General features: G+C 46.5%; 1 protein-coding gene across 2 annotated transcripts in view; it reads right to left on the bottom strand.

Moving 5' to 3' along the window:
• Positions 1 to 3,759, bottom strand: part of LOC144266178 (inverted formin-2-like) — a 51,822-nt gene extending 48,063 nt beyond the window's left edge. For both annotated transcript variants that reach the window (XM_077819466.1, XM_077819467.1), the window contains exon 1: positions 3,580 to 3,759. The gene's annotated coding sequence lies outside the window, so the exon portion shown is untranslated. The remainder of the gene's footprint in view (positions 1 to 3,579) is intronic.
• Positions 3,760 to 26,146: the final 22,387 nt, after the last annotated feature.

The following is a 26,146-nucleotide window of genomic DNA, read 5'->3' as shown; positions in this document are numbered from 1 at the left end:
TCCAAAATCTGACAGATCTACAGCTGCTTATTGTTAAACTGGATTATTCCTAGTCTAATGTCTCTTTTGAAGGCAGCTCTCACTTTTAAGGCGGTTTTAACATTTTGGGTGAAATCCTGATCCCACTGAAGTCAATGACAAAACTCCATTTGACTTCAATGGAGCCAGGATTTTATCATTTGGGTCCAATTCCTGCCCAGTATAATTCCATTGACTTTGTTGTCAGGCCCTTTATTCATTCACAACTTTCCTAAGGTCATTTTAAGTATATCATGAAATCCTATGTTTTCATTTATTTCTGACTTCACTATTTTGAAGCATTTTGAAATGTCAGGTAAGATGCCAGGCTGTTGGAAATAGCTGAACTTGGAAACAATATTGATCATTATGTCAAATGGAAAAGTTATCGTACTGCTAATCAACAAAGACCCCTCTGACTTTAAACTTTCTGTGGGAATAAAAGACTATGCTGACAAATCACAACCAATATTCAGCTGCCACATTATACAACTAGTTACTTTCAACTGCAATAACTCTTTATATGCATACGCTGTGACTCAACAGCACATGAATACAGACACCCTCTTTGTACTTATTTCCACATTCAGTTCCATAAAATTGGCTACCCATCCAAGCTGTGGACATCTGGAAGCAATTACAAAGTTTGCCTGTTATACAGCAGTCACTTTCCCAGGGAAAACAGACAGTGCCCAGCCTCTGATTAGAAAGTTTAGTTGCTTTGCTAAGGCACAGAACTATTCAGTGCATTTCTTTTGCAAGGTTCTTTTAATTGTTCCTTCCTTAGTATTCTTCCAGCACAGCTCCTAAACTGGAACTACCAGAACATTGTGTCAGAGCCCACGCCCAAATCCACAGCAGAACTAACAGAAACAATGCCAGCTAAATTAACTATAATCAAGGATGATAGTCTAAATCTCAACCTTTGATTGGATCTAATCGTTTATGTAAGTATTTGCATGGCCCTTTACACGGTAGTACATGAGTGCCTCCCAAGTATCTTAAAAAGATAAATGTTTGCAAAATCCATGTTGTACTTTGTGGTTTCAGTGTTCATTTTTCACCTTATAAGACAAAGTCAATGTTGGGAGCACAGTACTTATAAGCATCCCTATAATAATCTGTTGTACGTATGTGATTCCATGAAACAGGTAAATAAACCTGAGTTCTCGTTCTAGCTGGGAATTAGAGACTCCTAATAAAGTGTGCTGTGAAAATGACTAGGAAAATACTTTGATAATGTTTTAAGAGTTAAGTGGTGAGCCCCATGCCACGGCAAAGTCAGAATAGTGTTAAATCACATTGTAAGACTACAGCTAGAATTTACAATATATTTAACATTTTTACTCAATCATGTAAAAAGTAACAAGATCATAAATGTAAAAAAGCATGGATAATTCCTAGGGTTCTCTGGTATGTCAACACTGCAATAAATCACCTGTGGCTGGCCCATGTCAGCTAACTTGGGCTGGCGTGGGCGGGAGGGTTTGGGCTGCAGGGCTATAAAATTGCACTGTAGTCATTTGGGCTCAGGCTGGAGGTTGGGCTCTGGGACTTTCCCCCCTAGCATGGTCCCAGAGTTGAACGGCAGCTCAGATAATTACATTCGGCCTCCTAAAACATCAGGCCAGCTTTAACTGGATAAGTTGTTTATTCCTGATGTGATCCATTGTGTAGTTATCAACAGCTCCCATCTTCTCCTGCAGACAGGGCTCCATTATATAGCAGTGGGAGAAATCCTTCATCTATTATCCTATACACAATGGTCATGTGAGACTTTAAAATTAACATTTGTAAAGTGAGATCCTTTGATGAGAGTCTGATAGAACTATCCATTTATTACAAGACAGAAATAACTTTTCAGGTATCTTGATAAATTTCTGCATACCATATTTTCTAGGTCTTATTTGACAGCACCTACATTTCCTCTGCATAATGGAAAATCAAGTCAACAAGGATCAAATAGGGTTGAGTCCGACTATTGAGAAACAGAAGTTAAAGTCCAGGCAAATGCAGTAGGCTAAATTCATTCTTAGTGTAACTCCACTCACTTCAGTTCAGTTCCTTTACACCAGGCTTGAATTTGGCCAACAGTCTGACCCCTGAGTATGGTGCAAGCTACAAAATATTCTGTTTGATGTGCTTCTCAAATTGGGGTTTGCCCACCCAGAGGAGTTGCCACGTCAGATCATTTGGCATGTATGTATGCTGAGTCCAAGGAACCTGGGCAAGAACTGTGTGTCTCATAAAATGGGTACAGTGCTGGGAATTAGAACCTCAGGCAGGATTTGGAGAGTTTCTCCTGCCTGAGACTATAGCCAGGATGCCAGGAGAGCTCCTAGATTTTCCTCATGGCTCTGGAACTCATCTGAGGTTGTTGATGTGCTGATTAGGTTATCCCTTCACAGCATTGCTAGGATGTCAGCGAAAATGCTCTCTGGGAAATGGCAGTGGGTGTGTGCACCTGTGTGCACACAGGAATGGGTGGGGTAAGATATGGGGAAGCCTTGCTGAAAAATGCCAGACAGGATACTCTCCTTCAAAATGACAGGTTTCAGAGTAGCAGCCGTGTTAGTCTGTATTCGCAAAAGGAAAAGAAGTACTTGTGGCACCTTAGAGTCTAACAAATTTATCTGAGCATAAGCTGCATCCGATGAAGTGAGCTGTAGCTCACGAAAGCTTATGCTCAAATAAATTTGTTAGTCTCTAAGGTGCCACACGTCCTCCTTTTCTTTTTCCCTTCAAAAGCAATTTTTAAAAGCATGTAGTTGATGTGGTATGTCTCTAGATCTAGCACAGCAAGCAGAAGTAGAAACTTCCCCATACTCCACTACCAATGTGCCTCACCCTCAGCCAGAAGGACTGCATCTTTCAGAGAGAGCATATTGGTTAGTTTATAGGTCAATTTAGCTGTTATTCTAAGTAAATTATGATAATATTTTAAAGCATGTAATTACACTATAGCCCATCACAGCTAATGAAGGCATTTGTAAGGAGCAGATGCTGACATTTTAACCTGAAATCAGTGGGACCCCAGCAGAGTAAGAGTAGGGTGTCAGAATCTGGCCTTTTATATAGTAATATTTTACAAAACATACCTACAAAACACCCCTGCCATACACATTCAAGTCTAAAAATACTGGTTTTTCTTACCATATTTCTGCTAAAAAGCAGCCTAGGACTGAAGGTACAGACTAGCTCTCAATCCGATTTTTTTTTTTTTTTTTTTTTGGCGCACCGCCGTGAATTAAGGTGGATGGGCCAGCCCAGATTTTGTTACCCTCCACTCTGAAATTCTTTGCATAGCGGAGTCGGAGACAATCAGATCTTTCACAATTCTTTTAAAGGAAAAACAAATTCCTCCAGCTGAATGCAGCGGGCTTTGCTGCAGGGGACCCTGTTCTCTACCGAACGCGTGCGGAGCTCGCCTGCCTCCGCCCAGAAACGATTCTGCAGCCCCGGGCTCTTGAGAAATCAAAAGCCACCACTGACACTTTCTTGCCGCCCCCTGACTCCCGCAGCAGCCCCCCAGGGTCAGTGGGAAAGAGAGGACGGTCTTACCCAGCTCTCCCTGCGCTTGTTTTTCTCTCCTTCACAGGCAGCTGCTGCTGGCAGGCGGGGCAGCAAAGATCATCCTCTCCCCGCTTCCAGTGCGTGCCCGGGAGGGACCCGCTGGCGGGCGCGGGGCAGGTCCGGACAGGCAGCCCCAGCCCAGCTGGTCCCCGGCGCTGTGCAGGCGGCGATCGGCTCCTGTCACTGCCCAGCGTCTCACGTGGAGGAGCCGCACCCCGCCCCGCTCTCCCCCTGCCGATCGGCCCCCGGCCCCCATGCTGGGCGGGTCCTGCTCGCCGGGCAGCTCCGGAGGCTTGTGTGCAGGAGCGCCGGGTCCCAGGCACCGCCCAGCCAGGGCCGCGGCTCCCCAGCAGCCCCCGGGCAGCCGTTCCCTGCCCTGCGGCAAAACGGCAGGGGCCCCGCAGCAGCAGGGGGAGGAGAGACCTCGGCCCCCACCCCCCGGCCCGTACCTGGGATGGGGGGTGAAGGGGAAGGGAGATGCTAGAAGAGGAAGGGAGGGTGGGTGAGGGCGAAGTGGGAGGGTGGAAGGGGACGGGAAGGAGGGAGGGAGGGTGATGGGGAAGGGAGATGTGGGAGGGGAGGGTGGATGAAGGGGAAGGGAGATGGTGGAAGGGAGGGGAGGGGAAGGAGGCTGATGGGGAAGGGAGATGTGGGAGGGGAGAGGAGGGTGGGTGAGGGTGGAAGGGGAGGGTGGAAGGAGGAGGGTGGATGAAGGGGAAGGGAGATGGTGGAAGGGAGGGGAGGGGAGGGAGGGTGATGGGGAAGGGAGATGGTGGGAGGGGAGAAGAGGGTGGGTGAGGGTGGAAGGGGAGGGTGGAAGGAGGAGGGTGGATGAAGGGGAAGGGAGATGGTGGAAGGAAGGGGAGGGGAGGGAGGGTGATGGGGAAGGGAGATGTGGGAGGGGAGAGGAGGGTGGGTGAGGGGGAAGGGAGATGGTGGAAGAGGAATGGAGGGTGGGTGAGGGTGAAGGGAGACGGTGGAAAGAGGAGGGTGGATGAAGGGGAAGGGAGATGGTGGAAGGGAGGGGAGGGGAGGGAGGGTGATGGGGAAGGGAGATGGGAGGGGAGAGGAGGGTGGATGAGGGTGGAAGGGGAGGGTGGAAGGAGGAGGGTGGATGAAGGGGAAGGGAGATGATGGAGGGGGGGGAAGGAGGCTGATGGGGAAGGGAGATGTGGGAGGGGAGAGGAGGGTGGGTGAGGGTGGAAGGGGAGGGTGGAAGGAGGAGGGTGGATGAAGGGGAAGGGAGATGGTGGAAGGGGAGGGGAGGGAGGGTGATGGGGAAGGGAGATGTGGGAGGGGAGAGGAGGGTGGGTGAGGGTGGAAGGGGAGGGTGGAAGGAGGAGGGTGGATGAAGGAGAAGGGAGATGATGGAAGGAAGGGGAGGGGAAGGAGGCTGATGGGGAAGGGAGATGTGGGAGGGGAGAGGAGGGTGGGTGAGGGTGAAGGGAGGTGGTGGGAGGGGAGAGGAGGGTGGGTGAGGGTGAAGGGAGGTGGTGGAAGAGGAATGGAGGGTGGTGAGGGTGAAGGGAGATGGTGGAAGGAGGAGGGTGGATGAAGGGGAAGGGAGATGGAAGAGGAAGGGAGGGTGATGAGGGAGAAGGGAGATGGTGGAAGGGTGGGTGGGTGAGGGGGATGGTGGAAGAGGAGGGGAGGGTGGGGGAGGGTGCAGGGAGACGGTGGAAGGAATGGAGCGGGTGGGTGAAGGGAAAGGGAGATGGTGGAAGGGGTGGAGAGGGTGGAAGAGGAGGGGAGGGTGGATGAGGGTGAAGGGAGATGGGGGAGGGAGGAGAGTGGATGAAGGGGAAGGGAAATGGTGGAAGAGGAGGGGAGGTGGGTGAGGGAGGATGGGGAAACGTTATCCACAGGTGACAGAAAATTATGTGGAACTTGTAGCGTGCACAGGGTGCGAGCTGAGGATCCAGGGTCTCTGCCTCCCTGGCCGTAGCCAGGGTAATTCTGGCTGTTAGCTTCTCTCTAGAGATGTCACCTCACTTACAACCCAACATGCCCAATGTTTTATGAAGCAAACACAACATAAGAGCCAAAGCTGGGAGGATGGATTTCTTCTAGTCCTCCTTGCATGTCCCACGCAGTAGTCTAGAGCACCTCTGGCAGTGGTGTCTAGAATAAAGTCTCTCCTTTTCCCCGGTGCAGTTTTGGTACTGATCAGTGTATTGCCTCCATTGGGAGAAAGGGTTGTGTCTTGCTTCTGAGCTGAAGGAGGGGAGACAACCTGAGCACAGCTTGACGTGCAGCAGAGAATCCTACGGAAGAGGAGAGATTTTGTCCTCTGCTCAGGAAGCTCATCTCTGTGCCATCGATACTGGTATTCTTGTTGATCACATAGAGCAGAGGGAGACGCGATCCCCAGCAGTTGCTCCTGAGCATATTGAGAGCCTTGAAGGTGAAGGACGTAAACCTGGGTCTGCTACTGAATGGGAGCCCAGTGACAGGGGAGCACTGCAGTGATCCGTTCTTCTCTGCCTGCTCAGTTCATCTTCCTCCCAGATGAAACTGCCCACATCAGAGAGGAGCTGGCTTGCACCTGTGTGCTTACCCGCTACCCTGGCACTGACTCTCTCTTCTATCGGGCTCCCTCTGACTGTGGGGCCTGGAGCCCAAGTCCTTTATTCTGTTGCTGGAGGGGGGTTATGGAGGAGAGGAAAAAGGAGGTGAGGGGGAAGTTGGGGAAGATCGGAGTAGGCTAAATAGATGCTGCGAGGCCCAGTGAGTAGGACAGGAGTGGCCAACCTATGGCTCCGGAGCCACATGCGGCTCGTCAGAAGTTTGTATGCGACTCCTTGTATAGGCACCGACTCCGGGGCTGGAGCTACCGGTGCCAACTTTCCAACATGCTGGGGGGTGCTCACTGCTCAACCCCTGGCCCTGCCACAGGCCCTGCCCCCACTCCACCCCTTCCCACCTGATCGGGAAGGCGCTGATCGGCGGGGCTGCTGATGTATTACTGAGGCTCTTTGGCAATGTACATTGGTAAATTCTGGCTCCTTCTCAGGCTCAGGTTGGCCACCCTGGAGTAGGTCAGTGGATTAGGATTTTAGGCCAATTCTGCCACTGGCCTGTTGTATGACCTTTGGCAAGTTACTTCAGTGCCACAGTTTCTCCATCTGTAAAATAGGAATAAGGATTCATTTACCTTCTAAACATTATTATTATCATCAAAGGGGGGAAGATGGGGAAAAGAGAAGGAAAGGGTATGCATGGCGCTTTTCTGCTTGCCACAGGGGATCAGGACTTTTGTCTCCTTTCACTGGTAGAGATATGGAGGGGCTGACTCACTCAGTGAGTAGCATTGCTAGCCACAGGCTAAGCCCTGGTCTACACTAGGAGTTGAAGTCGAATTTAGCAGCATTAAATCGATTTAACCCTGCACCCATCCACACGACGAAGCCCTTTTTTTGACTTAAAGGGCTCTTAAAATTGATTTCCTTACTCCACTCCCGACAAGGGGATTAGCGCTGAAATCGGCCTTGCTGGGTCGAATTTGGGGTACTGTGGACACAATTAGACGGTATTGGCCTCCGTGAGCTATCCCACAGTGCTCCATTGTGGCCGCTCTGGACAGGACTCTCAACTCAGATGCACTGGCCAGGTAGACAGGAAAAGGCCCGCGAACTTTTGAATTTCAATTTCCTGTTTGACCAGTGTGGCAAGCTGCAGGTGACCATGCAGAGCTCATCTGCAGAGGTGACCATGATGGAGTCCCAGAATCGCAAAAGAGCTCCATCATGGACCAAACGGGAGGTACGGGATCTGATCGCTGTATGGGGAGAGGAATCCGTGCTATCAGAACTCCATTCCAGTTTTTGAAATGCCAAAACATTTGTCAAAATCTCCCAGGGCATGAAGGACAGAGGCCATAACAGGGACCCGAAGCAGTGCCGCGTGAAACTTAAGGAGCTGAGGCAAGCCTACCAGAAAACCAGAGAGGCGAACGGCTGCTCTGGGTCCGAGCCCCAAACATGCCGCTTCTATGATGAGCTGGATGCCATTTTAGGGCGTTCAGCCACCCCTACCCCAGCTGTGTTGTTTGACTCCTTCAATGGAGATGGAGGCAACACGGAAGCAGGTTTATGCTCCAGCGTATGGTTGAGCTGCAGGAAAGGCAGCAGGAGCACAGATCGCCACTACAGCCCCTGTGTAACCAACCGCCCTCCTCCCCAAGTTCCATAGCCTCCTCACCCAGACGTCCAAGAACGCGGTGGAGGGCCTCCGGCCACCCAGCCACTCCACCCCAGAGGATTGCCCAAGCAACAGAAGGCTGGCATTCAATAAGTTTTTAGTTTTAAACTTTTAAAGTGCTGTGTGGCCTTGTCCTTCCTTCCTCTACCACCCCTCCTGGTGCTTCTCTCCTCCACCACCCCTCCTGTGCTACCGTGGTAGTTATCCCCTTATTTGTGTGATGAATGAATAAAGAATGCATGAATGTGAAGCAACAATGATTTTATTGCCTCTGCAAGTGGTGATGGAAGGGAGAAGGGGAGGGTGGTTAGCTTACAGGGAAGTAGAGTGAACCAAGGGGCGGGGGGTTTCATCAAGGAGAAACAAACAGAACTTTCACACCGTAGCCTGTCCAGTCATGAAAACCAGTCATGAAAACCAGACATGGTTTTCAAAGCTTCTCTGATGCGCACCACGCCCTCCTGTGCTCTTCTAACCGCCCTGGTATCTGGCTGTGCGTAACCAGCAGCCAGGCGATTTGCCTCAACGTCTCCCCCTTACTCTCACAGATATTGTGGAGCGCACAGCAAGCAGTAATAACAGTGGGAATATTGGTTTCGCTGAGGTCTAACCGAGTCGGTAAACTGCACCAGCGCGCCTTTAAACGTCCAAATGCACATTCTACCACCATTCTGCACTTGCTCAGCCTGTAGTTGAACAGCTCCTGACTACTGTCCAGGCTGCCTGTGTACAGCTTCATGAGCCATGGTATTACGGGGTAGGCTGGGTCCCCAAGGATAACTATAGGCATTTCAACATCCCCAAAGGTTTTTTTCTGGTCTGGGAATAAAGTCCCTTCTTGCAGCTTTTGAAACAGACCAGAGTTCCTGAAGATGCGAGCGTCATGTACCTTTCCCGGCCATCCCACGTCGATGTTGGTGAAACATCCCTTGTGATCCACCAGTGCTTGCAGCACTATTGAAAAGTACCCCTTGCGGTTTACGTACTCGCCGGCTTGGTGCTCCGGTGCCAAGATAGGGATATGGGTTCCATCTATGGCCCCACCACAGTTAGGGAATCCCATTGCAGCAAAGCCATCCACTATGACCTGCACATTTCCCAGGGTCACTACCCTTGATATCAGCAGATCTTTGATTGCGTTGGCTACTTGCATCACAGCAGCCCCCACAGTGGATTTGCCCACTCCAAATTGATTCCCGACTGACCAGTAGCTGTCTGGCATTGCAAGCTTCCACAGGGCTATTGCCACTCGCTTCTCAACTGTGAGGGCTGCTCTTATCTTGGTATTCTTGCGCCTCAGGGCAGGGGAAAGCAAGTCACAAAGTTCCATGAAAGTGCCCTTACGCTTGCGAAAGTTTTGCAACCACTGGGAATCGTCCCAGACCGGCAACACTATGCGATCCCACCAGTTTGTGCTTGTTTCCCGAGCCCAGAATTGGCGTTCCACCGCATGAACCTGGCCCATTAACACCATGATGCCCACATTGCCAGGGCCCCTGCTTTGAGAGAAGTCTGTGTCCATGTCCTCATCACTCACGTCACCGCGCTGACGTCGCCTACTCACCTGGTATCTCTTTGCCAGGTTCTGGTGCTGCATATACTGCTGGATAATGCGTGTGGTGTTTAATGTGCTCCTAATTGCCAAAGTGATCTGAGCGGGCTCCATGCTTGCCGTGGTATGGCGTCCGCACAGAAAAAAGGCGCGGAACGATTGTCTGCCGTTGCCCTGACAGAGGGAGGGGCGACTGATGACATGGCTTACAGGGTTGGCTTACAGGGAATTAAAATCAACAAAGGGGGTGGCTTTGTGAGAAACTGAATGGCCCCCTCAAGGATAAAACTCAAAACTGGGTTTAGCAGGCTATTGATTTCACAGAGGGAGGGAGGGAAGAGAAAATGAATACAAAACAAATCTGGTCTATTTCTTGTTTTGAGCCACTTCATCTGTCTTTATACATCTTGCTGTCAGCAGACTGTGCAGTACGACCGTTAGCCATCGTCAACACCTGGGTGCTCAGCAGAAGACGGTGCAGTATGATGACTAGCCATCATCTTCTGCTAGCTGCAGATTAAAAGACAGTGCACTGCTGGTAGGACTCAATTGCCACGAGACGAAACAAGGGAAATGACCTGGCTGAGTCACTCCCATGTTTCCCAGGCGCCCGGTTAAAAGAGCACCCAGGACTATGTCGATGACGGCTACCAGTCATACTGCACTGTCTGCTGCCAAAAGGCAATTAACTGCTGCTGTGTAGCAATGCAGTACCACGTCTGCCCGCACCCAGGAGACATACGGTGATGGTTTGCTGAGCAGGCTCCATGCTTGCTGTGGTATGGTGTCTGCACAGGTAACTCAAGAAAAAAAGCGCAAAACGATTGTCTGCCCTTGCTTTCACGGAGGGAGGGAGGGAACGGGGGCCTGACGATATGTACCTAGAACCACCTGTGACAATGTTTTAGCCCCATCAGGCACTGGGATTTCTACCCAGAATTCAAATGGGCTGCGGAGACTGCGGGAACTGTGGGATAGCCACCCACAATGCAACGCTCCGGAAGTCGACGGTTGCTGCGGTACGGTGGACACACTCCGCCGACTACATGCATTGAGAGCATTTGTGTGGAGAGACACACAATCAACTGTATAAAAACGCTTTCTACAAAACTGATTTCTATAAATTCAACCTAATTTCGTAGTGTAGACATACCCTAAGAGTTGATGAGCATTTTATTCCACTCAGCGAACCCGCCAGTGACATCACCTGACAGACTTCGGCGAGGGAGAAAAGCTGAACTGAAAGTCAGGATGAAGCTGTTTTGCAATGTCTGAACAGTAATACCATTGCTGTGGGCTGGGGATAGCCAAGCCTTCTGACGCTTGATTTAGGTTACGCAATGATTACAGGATAAATATGCAACTTTGGGAAATCTGTAAAACTTGACGAGCAAAAGTGGACCTATGTGATGTTGATGTCACCATTTGCTTGTAAAACACAAGGGTTTTTTGAGGGTGGGAGGGGAGAAATTTAGTTCTTGGTGGGGAGGGGATGTGGAAGAAGGAGACTGCATCTCTTAGGAACAGCTCTTAACCTTCACAGTTCTATTGTTATTTTTTAAAAATTAATCCTTTTAATTGCTGTGGTTCTTTCCCAGCTAATACCCCAACGCAATAAACCTAGACACCCCACCAAAACAAATTGATGGGCCCCCAAGAATGTTTTTCTGAAATGAATACGTTTTAAGCTTGATTTTTAAAGGGCTAACTGTTACCCAGGAAATAGAAGTGCTTTATGTCCTCAGGTATTGGCTGCTTCGGTGGCTGAAGAAAGACAAATCCCAGATATTTTATACTTCAGTATGTTTATTCTCCTTTGTTTGATCTCTTATTCTTCTCTTCTTGGGGATTCTCCTGGGGTTTAGGAATCACTGAAGTAGGGGGTAAGGGGAGGCCTGGCTGTTTTGGAGCCCTTGAATAAAGTGGTGTATCTGGAGCTTCTCTGAGCTATAACAGGGGCTCACCTGGCTTCCTGCTCAGCTGCTCTTAGTTCACTCATCCTACTCTAAAGTTCATATTGGCAACGCTGCTTCCCATCTGGGATTTGAGGTGCACATTGCACACCAGCTAGCTCAGTGCATCAGTTAGGAATGAGAGGAAAAGTGACACCATGCAGAAGAATTTCTGAGCTGTGAGAGGACCTCTGTCATCTCATGTAGAAATGAAGGGCAAGGCTCGCCAATAGCAGGCAATGGAAAAAGACGTAAGGACTATGACAATTATGAAGTTGAGCTGTGTCTCTTTGCAAAGCCTTGGCCATTACACCACAAAAATCTGTCCCACTGAAGTGAAATAGGAGGAACTGGAAAGAACACAGGTTTCCATGTTAATTTATTGAAATAAAGTACTGTGTGCATGAAAAAGGGAGAGAGAATGAGTGAATAGGACAGGGAAAAGTTGTTTCCTTTTTACACGCACGTGTACCATTTGAGCTCTGGGCTCCTCTGTAATTTTATTTAGCATTTGCCTTTTTTATTATTATTCTACACCCAAAAAGAGTACAGGGTCATATTTTCATCTCCACCTATGCCTCGATTAGTCTGCACGAGACTCTATAGAAGGGTGTAGATCTTGTGTGCATTTTTTTTTATTTTTCATCTCTGCATTTCATTGTCAAACACAATTCACTAGGTTCATGAAGCACTCATAATCAGTTTACTTCCCTATACCTTTGTTACTGTGTTCTCAGTGTTGATCAAATTAGAATGACTATGCAGTTGACTTCTGTCCTGCATTGTTCATTCAATAATAGCATAGAAGAGGGGTGGCCAACCTGTGGCTCTGGAGCCACGTGTGGCTCTTCAGAAGTTAATATGCGGCTCCTTGTACAGGCACCGACTCCAGGGCTGGAGCTACAGGTGCCAACTTTCCAATGGGCCAGAGGGTGCTCACTGCTCAACCTCTGGCTTTGCCACAGGCCCTGCCCCCACTCCACCCCTTCCCACCCCCTCCCCTCAGCCTGCACCCGCCCTTGCTCCTCCCCTTCCCCCCAGAGCCTCCTGCACGCCACAAAACAGCTGATCGGGAGATGCAGGGAGAGAGGGAGAGGTGCTGATCGGCGGGACTGCCGGTGGGTGGGAGGTGCTGGGAGTGTGTGTGTGGGGGGGGGCAGAGAAGCTGATGGGGGGCTGCTGACGTATTACTGTGGCTCTTTGGCAATGTACATTGGAAAATTCTGGCTCCTTCTCAGGCTCAGGTTGGCCACCCGTGGCATAGAATCATAGAAATATAGGGTTGGAAGGGATATCAAGAGGTCAAGTTCAGCCCCCTATGTGGAGGCAGGACCAAGTAAACCTAAACCACCCCAACAGGTGGTTTTCTAAGCTGTTCTTAGAAACTGTCAATGATGGGGATTCCACAGCTTCGTTTGGAAGCCAATTCCAGAATTTAACTACCCTTCTAGTTAGAAAGTTTTTCCTAATGTATAATCTAAATCTTCGTTGCTGCAGATTAAGCCCATTACTTCTTGTCCTTCCTTCAATGGAGCTGGAGAACAGTTGATCACCATCATCTTTATAACAGTCCTTAACATATTTGAAGACTTTTATCAGGTCCCCACCTCAGTCCACTTTTCTCAAGACTAAATAGGTCCAGTTTTTTTAACTTTTCCCTGTAGGTCAAGTTTTCTAAACCTTTTATAATTATTGTTTTCTCCTCTGGACTCTCACTAATTTATCCACATCTTCCTGATGTGTGGCACCCAGAACTGGACACAGTACCCCAGCGAAAGCCTGACCACTGCCGAGTAGAGTGGGACAATTACCCTCTGTGTTTTACGTATGACAATCCTGATAATACACCTCAGATGAATATTACCCTTTTTTTGCAAGTGCTTCATATTATTGACTCATATTCAGTTTATGAACCACTATTACCCCAAGAGCCTTTTCATCAGCACTTCCAATTAGCCTGTTATTCCCCATTTTGTAGTTGTGCATTTGATTTTTCCTGCTTAAGTATAGTATTTTGCACTCATCATGATTGAATTTCATCTTGTTGATTTCAAAGCAGTTCTCTAATTTGTCAAGGTTGTTTTGAATTCAAATCCTGTCCTCCAAAGTGCTTGTAACCCCTCGCAATTTGGTGTCATCCTCAAATTTTATAAGCCTATTCTCTGTTCCATTATCCAATCAGAATGAAAATAGTGAATAATACTGGACCCAGGTTGCTAGGTTGACAGCAAGCCATAAATAACTACTCTTTGAGTATGGTTTTTCAACCAGTTGTGCACCCACTTTACACTAATTTCATCTAGACCATATTTCCCTGGTTTGCTAGCACAAAACACATCACGGCTGATTGCATCATATGTTTGCAAATGGAATGAAATGACATGGGCCAAACTCTCCCACGCTTACACCTGGGCAACCCCACTGAAGACATACCACAGCTAGCAATACTAGCTTCTAGGCCACATGATATTTTTCAATTGGATGCTGTCATAAATATAAACACCTTTAAAATCCCTCCTGACCAGAGGAAAAAACCCTTTCACCTGTAAAGGGTTAAGAAGCTAGGATAACCTCGCTGGCACCTGACCAAAATGACCAATGAGGAGACAAGATACTTTCAAAAGCTGGAGGGGGGAGAAACAAAGGATCTCTGTCTGTGTGACACTTTTGCGGGAACGGAACAGGAATGGAGTCTTAGAACTTAGTAAGTAATCTAGCTAGATATGCGTTAGATTCTGTTTTGTTTAAATGGCTGATAAAGTAAGCTGTGCTGAATGGAATGTAGATTCCTGTTTTTGTGTCTTTTTGTAACTTAAGGTTTTGCCTAGAGGGATTCTCTATGTTTTGAATCTGATTACCCTGTAAGGTATTTACCATCCTGATTTTACAGAGGTGATTCTTCTACTTTTTCTTCTATTAAAATTCTTCTTTTAAGAACCTGATTGCTTTTTCATTGTTCTTAAGATCCAAGGGTTTGGGTCTGTGTTCACCGATGCAAATTGGTGAGGATTTTTATCAAGCTTCCCCAGGAAAGGGGGTGTTGGGTTTGGGGAGGATTTTGGGGGGAAAGATGTTTCCAATTGGGCTCTTTCCCAGTTGATCTGTTAGACGCTTGGTGGTGGCAGCAATAAAGTCCAAGGGAAAAAGGAAAATAGTTTGTACCTTGAGGAAGTTTTAACCTAAGCTGGTAAAAATAAGCTTAGGGGGTTTTCATGCAGGTCCCCACGTCTGTACACTAGAGTGATGCTGTCTCTGTTCCAACATGGGACGTGAAATCTTGTTCTCATAATATCGGTAGCCCAATTTTACAAACTAATAGGGTTTGAATAAGCACAAAGGCTCTCCTCCTGCTACAATGGAATCAATGGCAAAACTTCCATGGAGTTCAATGGGGCAAGACTGGACTTTCCAAACTCTTGGCTGCTTATCTGAAAGAAACCTGAACTCTATTCCTTTTGAAGGTCACCCATCACTGCTAATACATTTGTTCTCATGCTTTGCTGCTCGCCTGTTCTCTTTTTCATAATTCACTGTTTGAGCTTTATTATTCAGTGAATCTTTGTCTTCAGACAATTCGTTTATCTGCACTTAAATGACCCTCCAAGAAACCAGAGCCTGTGTTTGAAACTAGGGGTGAAATCCTGGCCTCATTGAACTCAAATGGGAATTTTCCCCATTATCCCAGGCCAGGATTTCACTCCAGAGGTTTATGAAAGCATAAGCCTAGTAATGAAAGACCAAGCCTATCCTGAGAAAAATCCATTGGTTTAGAAAACTCATTAACTAACACAATGTAAACATGACTTAACATTCAGTATAGACCAGGACTGTTGTGTTTAAAATCACTTCAGTTGGTTACTCAGCTATTAATTTTAATGGGAATTAAGCATCCACGTCTCCTAGGCAGCAATGAAAATTTCAGCCTGTGTGTTTTTATAGTGTGTTATTTAACAACATAGGTCAATTTAACATGTTTTCTAACATGATGCCCTTTCCCAGTATAGACAATGCCCACCTGGCTTCATCTCCATTCAGTCCCACTCCTTCTGGTATGAAAAGAGCACAGGGCAAGGATTATGAGTCCATATTTAGACTCAGTTTTCAAGCAATACTTAAAGTGCCTTGTGGTAGAGTTGGTGATACGCTCTGTGAAATCTGCCTGGTGGAAAGTGACGTGTGCTGTACTTATGCAAAGCTGACAAAAAGCTAATATTTATTTGGTTTGCCAGTTGTGATAGTCATCAGTCCTTGGGCTATATTGATGACCGCTGGCACAAGGAGATGAAAACTGTGATATTTTGTACTAATAAAGACCACTCCAGAGGGCAGGCAGCATTTCCAGTGTTGCTATTCCTGGGACAGGCATCTTTAGTTCCTGCATAAGAGCCCTGCTCAGTGCTTAATTTGTGGCAGTTCATAGCCCTGGCACCTCTGGGCTTGCTGCATCAGTTATGAATGTAAAAAAATTGCTTGAGCCCTGGCACTTAATTAGTTGGGCCCTGGCACCTCTTTCATTACAAATTAAGCACTGGCCCTGCTTAGGGGATGCATATCTGCCAGTTACCCTTCTTTCTCAGCACTGCCCATTTTTCTGGCTGCCCGTTCTTTTTCTGTGAGGCAACTTCACCTCTATGGACATTTATGCCACAAGCTGGCATAAAGCAAGGCTGAATTTAGCCACTCAAGTTGACTTTTCATATGGACTGGGCTGTGCTGAAATGTTTGCTAAACATGTCAGTAAACTGCCTCAGAATAAATAATTACTGGTTCTGGGTCACATAGTGTTCCCATTGAACAGGGGGATGTTGCTGTCAATAGGAGTTTTTCCATCAATGTGACTAGATGCTGGATCACAGGCATCGAGGCATGTCTGTGAGAGAACTATCCCTTATTTGAACACTCCTTGGTAATTAGCTTGTTTAGAAAGGGATCTGACATATACAGCACTTCATTATTGCACAGCTTTATAAATTGTAGTCCCAAGGTTTCATGGCATTAATCATATTTTATAATCTTCCCTATGGATTATTGAATGTTTTTTTTCAAACTGAACAGGTCTCTAGCATGATCCAGGTTCAAAGTAATTTATTGTACAGAAACATTTCTAAACTGTTCTCTGTTTGCTTAATCCACATGGAAATGATACTCAAAGTGAAGGTCAGGACATACAACAAAAACTTCTCTAGTTTTGAGCTGCAAATTAGTAAAAAATGTTTAATTTCCTGCAGCAGGAAGCACAGTAAGGGATATAGGCAAAGATAATGTCCACTAATATTTCATAGAGCAATCTTTGCTTTTTTTGTGTTCCCTAAACCATAGGAGATTAAATAAGAATAGCTTTGCTAATAAAGATTGCAGAGACGTATCTGAAGATCTGGATTTGGTGATCACACTCTCTCTCTCTCACACACACCGAGATTTAGATACAAGTTTACAATGTTAAAGCAGATGTTGAAATGGGTGGAAGATAAGAATTTAAACTATTTATAAAATATGGATTTAAAGAATGGGTCAAATGCCTAAAAATGCAGATAAAACCCACTCATGCCTCTATTATATAACATAGCTTGATTAGAGGTGATATTTAATGATTTTTTTCAGTCATTCTCACCTCCCCATATTTTATTTTGATAGATACTGACTTGCATGGCAAGAGAGTCTTCTGTTTCTTCAGTCTTCATCTGCCCCTACTGCTTAGGTCCCAGTTTTTGTGCACACCCAAAATATTATATCTCAAACATGATTTCAAATGGGGTCAAAGCGGCAAGAGCCAGGTCTAGTTGATTGCAGTTACACCACAGATTAATTTCACATATTGTATTTCAGAGATTTCCACATTATTTACACCATTGAAACAGAGACCAAAATTCAGCCTGGTGGATCTCTAAAGAACTGCAGTTATTCCAATGCCAGACTCTGCCTTCTGTTGGATACATCCAGCCATACTGAAGCGTAGATTAATTGAAGGTAAAATCTTACAGATTGAGTTCTCTGACCTCCTTAAGATCCCTTCATAATCAATAGTGCTTCTCCTGCTGCTCTCACATGTTAGTTTTCCTGGCACACTGCAAAGCACATCTTCCTCTCTTTGTCCCCAGGCTGCTGGGGAAGGAGTGAGCTAATGGTTGGGCTGGTCATATTAATGGACAGTTCCTTTGATATTATTTTGTGTGTTTAACGTATGGGAGAGGCATCTACAATTCAAATTCACAGATGGAAGCCATGTTTACTGATGAGCCTGCTACACCTTTTGAGCTAACAGAACTGTTTATTTTAGCACATGCAGTATAGCCTCATGCTTTTAGATACAAAGTCCTGCATTCAGTCCCTATTGCCAACGACCCAGCTAGTAGCATTGTGTTACACAAAAACGTCTGTTCTCTAAGGTCGCAAAGAAAGGCTATTGCAAACCTTGTCCTATATGTGATACCTCTGGCTGATGACTTACATCTCATATCTCAAACTGTCTGAGTGTGGCTCACTGCTGGCTCAGCTTCTCCGCTGGTATCCTCTGTCCAGGGCCTTTTCATGCATTTTGAAAACTACAGTGAATTTTCACAGACTATTTGGGTTTCACAGCCCTGTACTGCAATAGCACCTATCTTGCAAGCACCAGTGCTTGCATGTTCTTTGTTTTCTTTTCCTGCACTGTGTAACTCTGTTTTAAACTACTCAGAAGCATCCTAGTTTCCACTTTTTGTAGGACTCTTTTTTGAGTTTCAGATCATTGAAGATCTCCAGGTTAAGCCACCTCTTGCCATATTTTCTATCTTTCCTATGCAGTGGGATAGTTTGTTCTTGTGCCCTTTATAATGTCTCTTTGAAAAACTGCCAGCTCTCTTGAACTGTTTAGACTTGCTTCCCATGGGATCTTACTTCCCAATTCCCTGAGTTTGCTAAAGTCTGACTTGGTGAAATCCATTATCTTTATTGTGCTGTTTTCCCTCCTACCATTCCTTAGAATCATGAACTCTACCATTTCATGATCATTTTCACCTAAGCTGCCTTCCACTTTCAAATTTCAGATACATTTGAAACTGGATGTGTTTTTACAAAATGTTCACACTAAGGCTCCAATCATATCCACGTAGCCAGACCCTTGATGTCACTAGGGCCATGTCTACGCTACCACTTTTGTTGGTATAATTTATGTCGCTCAGGGGTATGAAAAAAACAGGGTTACAGTCAAAATACCATAGTTGTGATACAACCTTCCCAAAATGTCAGGGCATGCAGAAATGGGCAAATGTAAACTGCATTCTATTTCATGGAAATTGTTTTGCAAGGGCTCAGTCCTGAAAGTTTCTGAGCACTCCAACCCTGATCCAGCAAAGCACCTTTTTACTAAAAGTATAATTGGACTGTATAATTGCATCCACACCGAGGATTGTACCTCTTTAACTACACCAGAGTAGTTAAAGCAATTGGTGTATGGACAAGCCTTGGATACAAAGCTAATGTTTTCAATGAAAAATCTGCGCCAGACTATGGTTGGCTTTAATCAGTTTAACCAAGGTGATAGAAGAAGAAAGTATCATCTGAAATAAAGGAACGACCTTCCTTTTTTCAGATTGCTATCTGTTCCCATCATCTCAGTCTGCTGAGATGAAGCAGAAGCAGCTCGTTCTGCACTTTGAGCCATCAACATGTCACTGTATTTCTTGCCCAGTTTTGCTAAATTGAGTCAGTGTTTTAAATGAAGGCAACTGAACAGAACCCCTTTGTGTGTGCAGTACTTAGGCCTAGTGTGTGATTTGGGGAAAAATGTAACCCTTTCCCCCCCCCCTCATTTTTGGGATGGAACCGATACAAACAGCAATCTTTTTTCACATACAAGGCTGCCCTTTCAAAGCGAATGCATTCAGCAGAACAAAGGCTGACCTTGCTTCTCATCTGGAGTGGCTAATAGCCCGGAATAGTTATGAATCTGGCTCTTCTTTACATGCAGACATCATGTTTCATTGTAAATGAACAGGCCTACAACTGGCTCAGACTCCCTAATCACACTCAGACTTCTGCAAACAAGTTTTCAGAAAAGTGGGCTACTCTTGTGTCTTTGCACCCCTCTCCCCCAGCTGATGCCCAGTCTTGCTAGGGTTGCAGAGGACCCTGGATTCCAAGTCCCCTAAATGAGTAGCTGTGGATTCCCCCAGATAAAGGAGGTGCAAAGCCTGCTTTTACACCACCTGCTTCATCCCTCATCACAGGGGAGATGGAGGGGATGTATGGGAGGGGCATAGCTGGAACACTCACAGCACTCTGGCCAATCCTCAGAAAGCAGAATTATTCCTGTTTCTTGTAAATTTAGAGCAGTCCTGAGGCTGTTCTAAGTTTACACTGGAGGCTACACTGGCCTCCTGATAACCCAAGGGGCCAGAAAAGGGTGTAATACCATCTCTGCCACCTCCTCTCTATCCCTCAGGCATGCCAAGCTAAGGTCAGGTGCCCTGATAAGTGATTCTACTATTGCTAATCTATAGTATATACATTGATGTATATAGATTATAAATGAATATTCAGGAAAGGAAGGATGGCCCAGTTGTTATGATAGTAGCCCAGTACTCAGGAGATGTAGGTTCAATTCCCACCCCCTGCCACAAATGTCCTGTGTCACCATGGGCAAGTTGCTTAGTCACTGTGCGACTCAGTTCTCCATCTGTAAAATGGGATTAAGAGAGCTTCCCTACCTCGCAGGGGTGTTATATGGATAAATACGTTTTAGATTGTGGGGAGCTCAGATGCTATGGTGATGGCATCTGTACAAATCCCTAATATATAGTTATGTATGCAGCATATACACCTGAATTCTTGTTCATGTCAATGGCTATCTGGATAGCTGAACAAAGTCAAATGATGCTGGTGTTTTTTAAATTATCTGGTGTTTTATTGGGTAAAACCATTTTTTATGTGGAAATTGTGATCAGACGGTAAATTGATTGGGGCTAAGTGAAAATCAGGCTTCTTTTTGTGGCCATGACAAAATGACATGAGTCAAATAATCATATGACTCATGTATGGCACAGAAGGTCCCGTGGAGGAACAATGTTCTCATGCTGAGGAGGTGTCAGGAAAGAAAAGAAGAGTGATTCCTATTGCAACAGAATCTTTGTGCATATTTTCTCACTTAAGCAAGAGGAACAAAGAGGACATTCATACAAAATGGGAAATGACTGCCAGGAAGGAGTACTGCAGAAAGGGATCTGGGGGTCATAGTGGATTACAAGCTAAGTATGAGTCAGCAGTGTAACACTGTTGCAAACAAAGCAAACATCATTCTGGGATGTATTAGCAGGAGTGTTGTAAGTAAGAATTGCAAAGTAATTCTTCCACTCTACTCTGTGCTGATTAGGCCTCAGCTGGAGTATTGTGTCCGGTTCTGGGTGCCACATTTCGGGAAAGATGTAGACAAATTGGAGAAAGTCCAGAGAAGAGCAACAAAAATGATTAAAGATCTAGAAAACATGACCTATGAGGGAAGATTGAAAAAATTGGGTTTGTTTAGCCTGGAGAAGAGAAGACTGAGAGGGGACATGAAAACAGTTTTCAAGTATATAAAAGGTTGTTACAAGAAGGAGGGAGAAAAATTGTTCTTCTTAACCTCTGAGGATAGGGCAAGAAGCAATGGGCTTAAAATTGCAGCAAGGGAGGTTTAGATTAGACATGAGGAAAAACTTCCTGTCAGGGTGGTTAAGCACTGGAATAAATTGCCTAGGGAGGTTGTGGAATCTCCATTGTTGGGGATTTTTAAGAGCAGGTTAGACAAACACCTGTCAGGGATGGTCTAGATAATACTTAGTCCTGCCATGAGTGCAGGGGACTGGACTAGATGACCTCTCAAGGTCCCTTCCAGTCCTATGAGTCTATGATTCCACTAGCATGGCCGATTGCTTATATTACAGAGTATGGAATATCCTCTGAGTATGTCAAGAATTCATTAGCACCTGCCTTACGGCTTTCTGCAGTTCTCATCACTCAACTTATGGTTAATTATTATCACTGTATTGTATTGCACTAGTCCCAAAAGGCTCAAGTGTGGTCAGTGCTCCCCTGTGCTATGCACTGTACAAAGGCAGAGACAGCCCCTGTCCTGAAGAGCTACTGGAAGAATCTACATAGAAAACACAGATAAAGGGCAGGAGAAAGGTATTATCTCAAAAGTACTGATGGGAAACTGAGGCACAGAGCGATTTTTAAAGGCTAGCTTTCAAAAGAACTCAGCACCTCCAATTGAGGCCAGGCTTTAAACAGAGCTCTGCTCCCCATTAAACACCTAAATGAAATGTCCAGATTTCCAGCAGGGTTCAGTGTATTGGGTGCCAAGCACTTTTGAAAAAAACTAGCTTCAGATTTGGTGCTGAGCCCTCAAAAATCTGCCCCCTGGTGTCTTGTCCAAGATGACCCAGGAAGTCTGTGGCAGAGTCAGGAAACTGAGCCTAGATCTCTTGAGTTCCTGTCCAGGGCCTTACCCAAGACCATGAGTGGTTATTACTGGGGTGTTATGTGCTGCTCCTATACCATATGCAGGGCTGGCCTTAGGGAAAATGGTGCTGTCATAACCATAAGGGTAGCCTAAAATTCCTCCTTACCTGTAAGCGGTTAAGAAGCTCAAATAACCTGGTTGGCACCTGACCAATGGGGACAAAAGATACTTTCAAATCTGGGGCGGGGGAAGAGAGGGTTTGTTTTGGGTTCTTTGTTTCTGTGGCCGTTCTCTCTTGGGACTGAGAGGGACAGAACAGAAATCCGTCTTCTCCAACCCATCCTAATCCATGTCTCCAATATTGCAACCAGTATAGATAAGCCAGGCAAGGCAGATTAGTTTTTTGTTTTGCTTGTGAATTTCCCCTGTGTTTTCTGTAACTTTAAGGTTTTGCCCAGAGGGGAATCCTCTGTGTTTTGAATCTGAATACCCTGTAAAGTATTTTCCATCCTAATTTTACAGAGACTATTTTTACTTTTCTTTCTTTTTTTAAATAAAATCATTCTTTTAAGAACCTGACTGATTTTTCCATTGTTTCAAGACCCAGGGGTTTGGGTCTTTGATCATTTTGTAACCAATTAGTTAGCATATTATTCTCAAGCCTCCCCAGGAAAGGGGGTGTAAGGGCTTGGGGGGATTGCTGGGGGAAGAGGAACTCCAAGTGGTCCTTTTCCCTGGCTCTTTGTTAAATCACTTGGTGGTGGCAGCACGCCCCAGTCCAAGGACAAATAGAGATTTGTGCCTTGGGGAAATTTTTAACCTAAGCTGGTAGAAATAAGCTTACGGGGTCTTTCATGTGGGTCCCCACATCTATACCCTAGAGTTCAGAGTGGGGAAGGAACCCTGACAGGTGTTATGGGTGAACTTTCTTTGGCGCCCATTAAGTACTGCTCCCTGAGCAGTGGCTGATGGCTCAACAAGCAAAGCATGGTGTCATGCTGCTGGGGGTACAGAGAGGGGACATGTGTGACAGCCTGGCTCCCACCCTGCAGTCCCCTTTATCCCCTCCCTCCTTGCCTCCTAGGTGGGCATGGCCCTTCTGAAGCCTATTGACTGGAGCATCCCCCCCAACCATAGTACCCACGTCACTCATCTGTAAGGCTGGTCCTGGTCAGATGACACTAAGTGCTTTTTCTAAGTGCTTTCTTACATTGTCAAAACATTTATCCTACGGCTGCCGCTGAGCTAATTGTGATGTAGCTGTGATGCTTGTCGTGGGCTCTGTCCATGCAGAATGCTGCAGTCATGGCAGCTGATGCGCTTTGGGAATTTCCATGTGTGAGGTAGAAACTATGCTCTGGCTAGACACTGCTGGGCTTCTTCTGACTCAGTTACCAGTGTGAGTGACTCTTGGAACTTCACAGCTCCAAAAGGAAAGAAAAAAAAAAGGACTTGACTAACGTAATAATCTCAGATAAAAACTTGCTGGACCCAGTTTGAGAGTGTTTCAGGGCTGGGTGAGGGGGTCTCTATTAAACTGGAATGGCATGGTCTTTACTTCAGGCTAGATTGTGACTCAAACCACATGCCTACTTAAGGGAGTTGGCACTCAGGAGTACATAGGGCCACATGCCTGCTTGCTCTATGTCCAGAGCAGGTGAACATAGAGTGAGTGGGATGAGCGTTGGCCTCCTTCACTGGCCAGCTCAGCCCATGGGGGGGGGGGGGTGTTGTAATTTACTGTAGGTATAGGCCAGCAGTGCATGATTGCTCTCTTCCCTCCTCCCATAACAAGGAGGAAGCATGGAAGGGAATTGTGACTCAAGGGTGAATCTCTGAGTCACCAGGCCTCCCAGGGCTACTCCTGTAGGGGGGAAGTTTATGTATTGCCCCTTGCTCAATGAAGTGTCTAAAGTCACAAGCTAGCCCTCTGTTTACTGCTATTCGCAGCCTGTGCTGCCCTGGGTCTGGGCTATGGTGACGTGCAGTTAAAATAACATTTGTGGTCATGGTATTATGCAGTAAAGTGCATTAGTGGCTGGCCTAGCCATTCATCTCGAAGGGTCAGGTTCAACTTTAGCACACTGCAGAAGCAGAAGTGGTTAGTCTCTCCTGAGAGGGTTCATATCTGCAGCTACAAAACCACGCTACAGAACGGGCACTTGACATGCAGCACAGCCAGCCGTAACAGAGGAGTTGCAAGTCAGAACTGCCCACCCTCTGCTCTGTGTATCATCGCATGGCAATGTTTCGCTTGTGCACACTCTGCATGGAAAAGACCAGGATTGAGTCCAGCGGGGAGAGAAGGGGTGGGCTGGAGAGAAGCACAGGCAGACGCCAAATGTTACATGCTTTCTTCCCGAGCACTCTAAGGACTAGGGCCCAGCTCCTCAAATGGACTTAGGCATCTAATGCCCATCGATTTTCTGTTGAAATCAATGGGAGTTAGGCACCGAAATCCCTCTGAGGATCTGGGGCTAATTCTGACTTTTGTGATTGATTTCACTGGGAGAAGGATCAGGGCCTGACAAAGAGAGGACACAAGATAATGCCGTGGAGGCTGAAGCCCACAATTCCACGCCTAACGTTTCTGCATTCCAAACACCCCTGGATACACATAGGCTTTGCACACGCCTGACGACTACAAGTCCATGGCTTCTAGCACCTTTTGAGGCAGAGATACCCTGCTGACTGTAAGATCAGGGCCCCATTACGCTGGCTGCTGTATAGACACATTATGGCACAGCAACTGGAAGCGACTTACCAAGGTCACACAGCAGGTCAATGCCAGAACCAGGTCTCCTGGCTCCCAGTCCAAGGTCCTATCCACAGGATAACACCGCCTCCCACAGGCTTGGGCTTGTGCCAGGCTCAGCTTGTTTTGAAAGGGAGCTTGCTCATCAGATGCTCGGTTAAATTTATTGTACCAGCTCTTTGGGGCAGGCAGAGTCTTTTTGCTCTGTGTTTGTACAGTCCCTGGCACAACGGGGCCTGGTCAATGACTGGAGCTTCCAGGCACTACAGTAATATAATGAATAAAGATGGCGTCACAGTTCAGGGAGACTGCACCTATACTTCCCCTCAGTGGCCCGCTATGACTGAAGACTGGGAACTCCTGTCTCATGCATGGAAGGAGTTCAGGGCATGTGTGTAGTAAAGATCCGTGCTTCAGCTGAGAGATCCACAGTGTGGATCGGGGAGAAGAACTTACAGGGCCAGTCATTTAAATTTAGCAAAAGGGGTTCTTGCCGTGTCTTCGTGCTGGCAAGCCACCAAACTTCTGGCTTCTAACACTCAGGGTCATATAACTATTTAGGCTACATTGTGCCTTGGACAGTGGCCTTGTGCAGGGACATAAGACAGTACTTAATTCTCCTTATGTCCCTGCATGGGATATCCAGCTCCTGAGTCTGGGTGCGCAGGGGTCAGCTGGGTCACCCTGACTGTTCCTCATTCCTCCTCTAGCAGGTGCAGGGGAATGGGAAGAGCTTTAGTCTTGCCCCAATTCACTAGCCAATTGAGATGACCAGTGTAAGGGGGGTGGGTAAGAGCTTGCTGCTGGTATACATACACAGCAAATTGCTACCTCTGGGTTGGTGGAACTGTGACTCCCTGAACTATGGGTCCTTCTCTGGGGATGGTGTAGTTATGAGCTCCTTTTGTATTGCCAATATAAACAATTGGGAGGAGGGCGGGCATGTGATCTAGCCCTCAAATGTATCATAAATATTATTTCCATTTTATTCCTATGGAATGAAACAATTATGCCAAAGAAGTAGAAAAAGAGGCTATGAACCATATGGTGCCCTGATTTTTCATTTCAGATCTGAGAATCTTAGGTGACTTCATAGTGAGCACAACCCAGAGAGGACACAAAACAGCCTTGGTGACACTAGCTCAGAGCCTGTAAAACTAGGGAGAGTTCAGTGCTTAATTTGTGCCAGGGCTTGCCAGGGCTGAGCCCCAGCACTTCTAGGCTTGGCAGTTCATAGCCCCGGCACCTCTGGGCTTGCTGCATCACTTATGAATGTAAAAAAAATTGCTTGAGCTCTAGCACCGCTTTCATTACAAATTAAGCACTGGGGGAGTTGTAGGTGTTGAGACATTTTTCAGGTTCATAAAGGAGCAATGTTGCACTGGAACCGGCTAGACCCTCACCTAAGTGTGACTGATTCAATTAAACAAAGAGCCTGATTCTCTGCTGTGTTGTGCCTTGTGTAGCCACTTGCACTTGTGCAAAATGCTTCCAAATCAGAATAGAAGCATGGTTTTACACCCACTTCGCACAAGTGCAAATGACTACAGAAGGCTCTAGCTAGTGGAGAAAATGACCCAAACTGTTTCTTATAGAAATACCATGAAACTTGGAGTCTTTTATCACTTCCTGAAGCAGGATGATAACTGCAGACATTCCAATACGGTTTCCCATAG

The sequence above is a fragment of the Eretmochelys imbricata genome, chromosome 6 (assembly GCF_965152235.1).
Source record: "Eretmochelys imbricata isolate rEreImb1 chromosome 6, rEreImb1.hap1, whole genome shotgun sequence".
Taxonomy (NCBI): Eukaryota; Metazoa; Chordata; order Testudines; family Cheloniidae; genus Eretmochelys; species Eretmochelys imbricata.
This window is presented reverse-complemented; position numbering and strand designations above follow the sequence as displayed.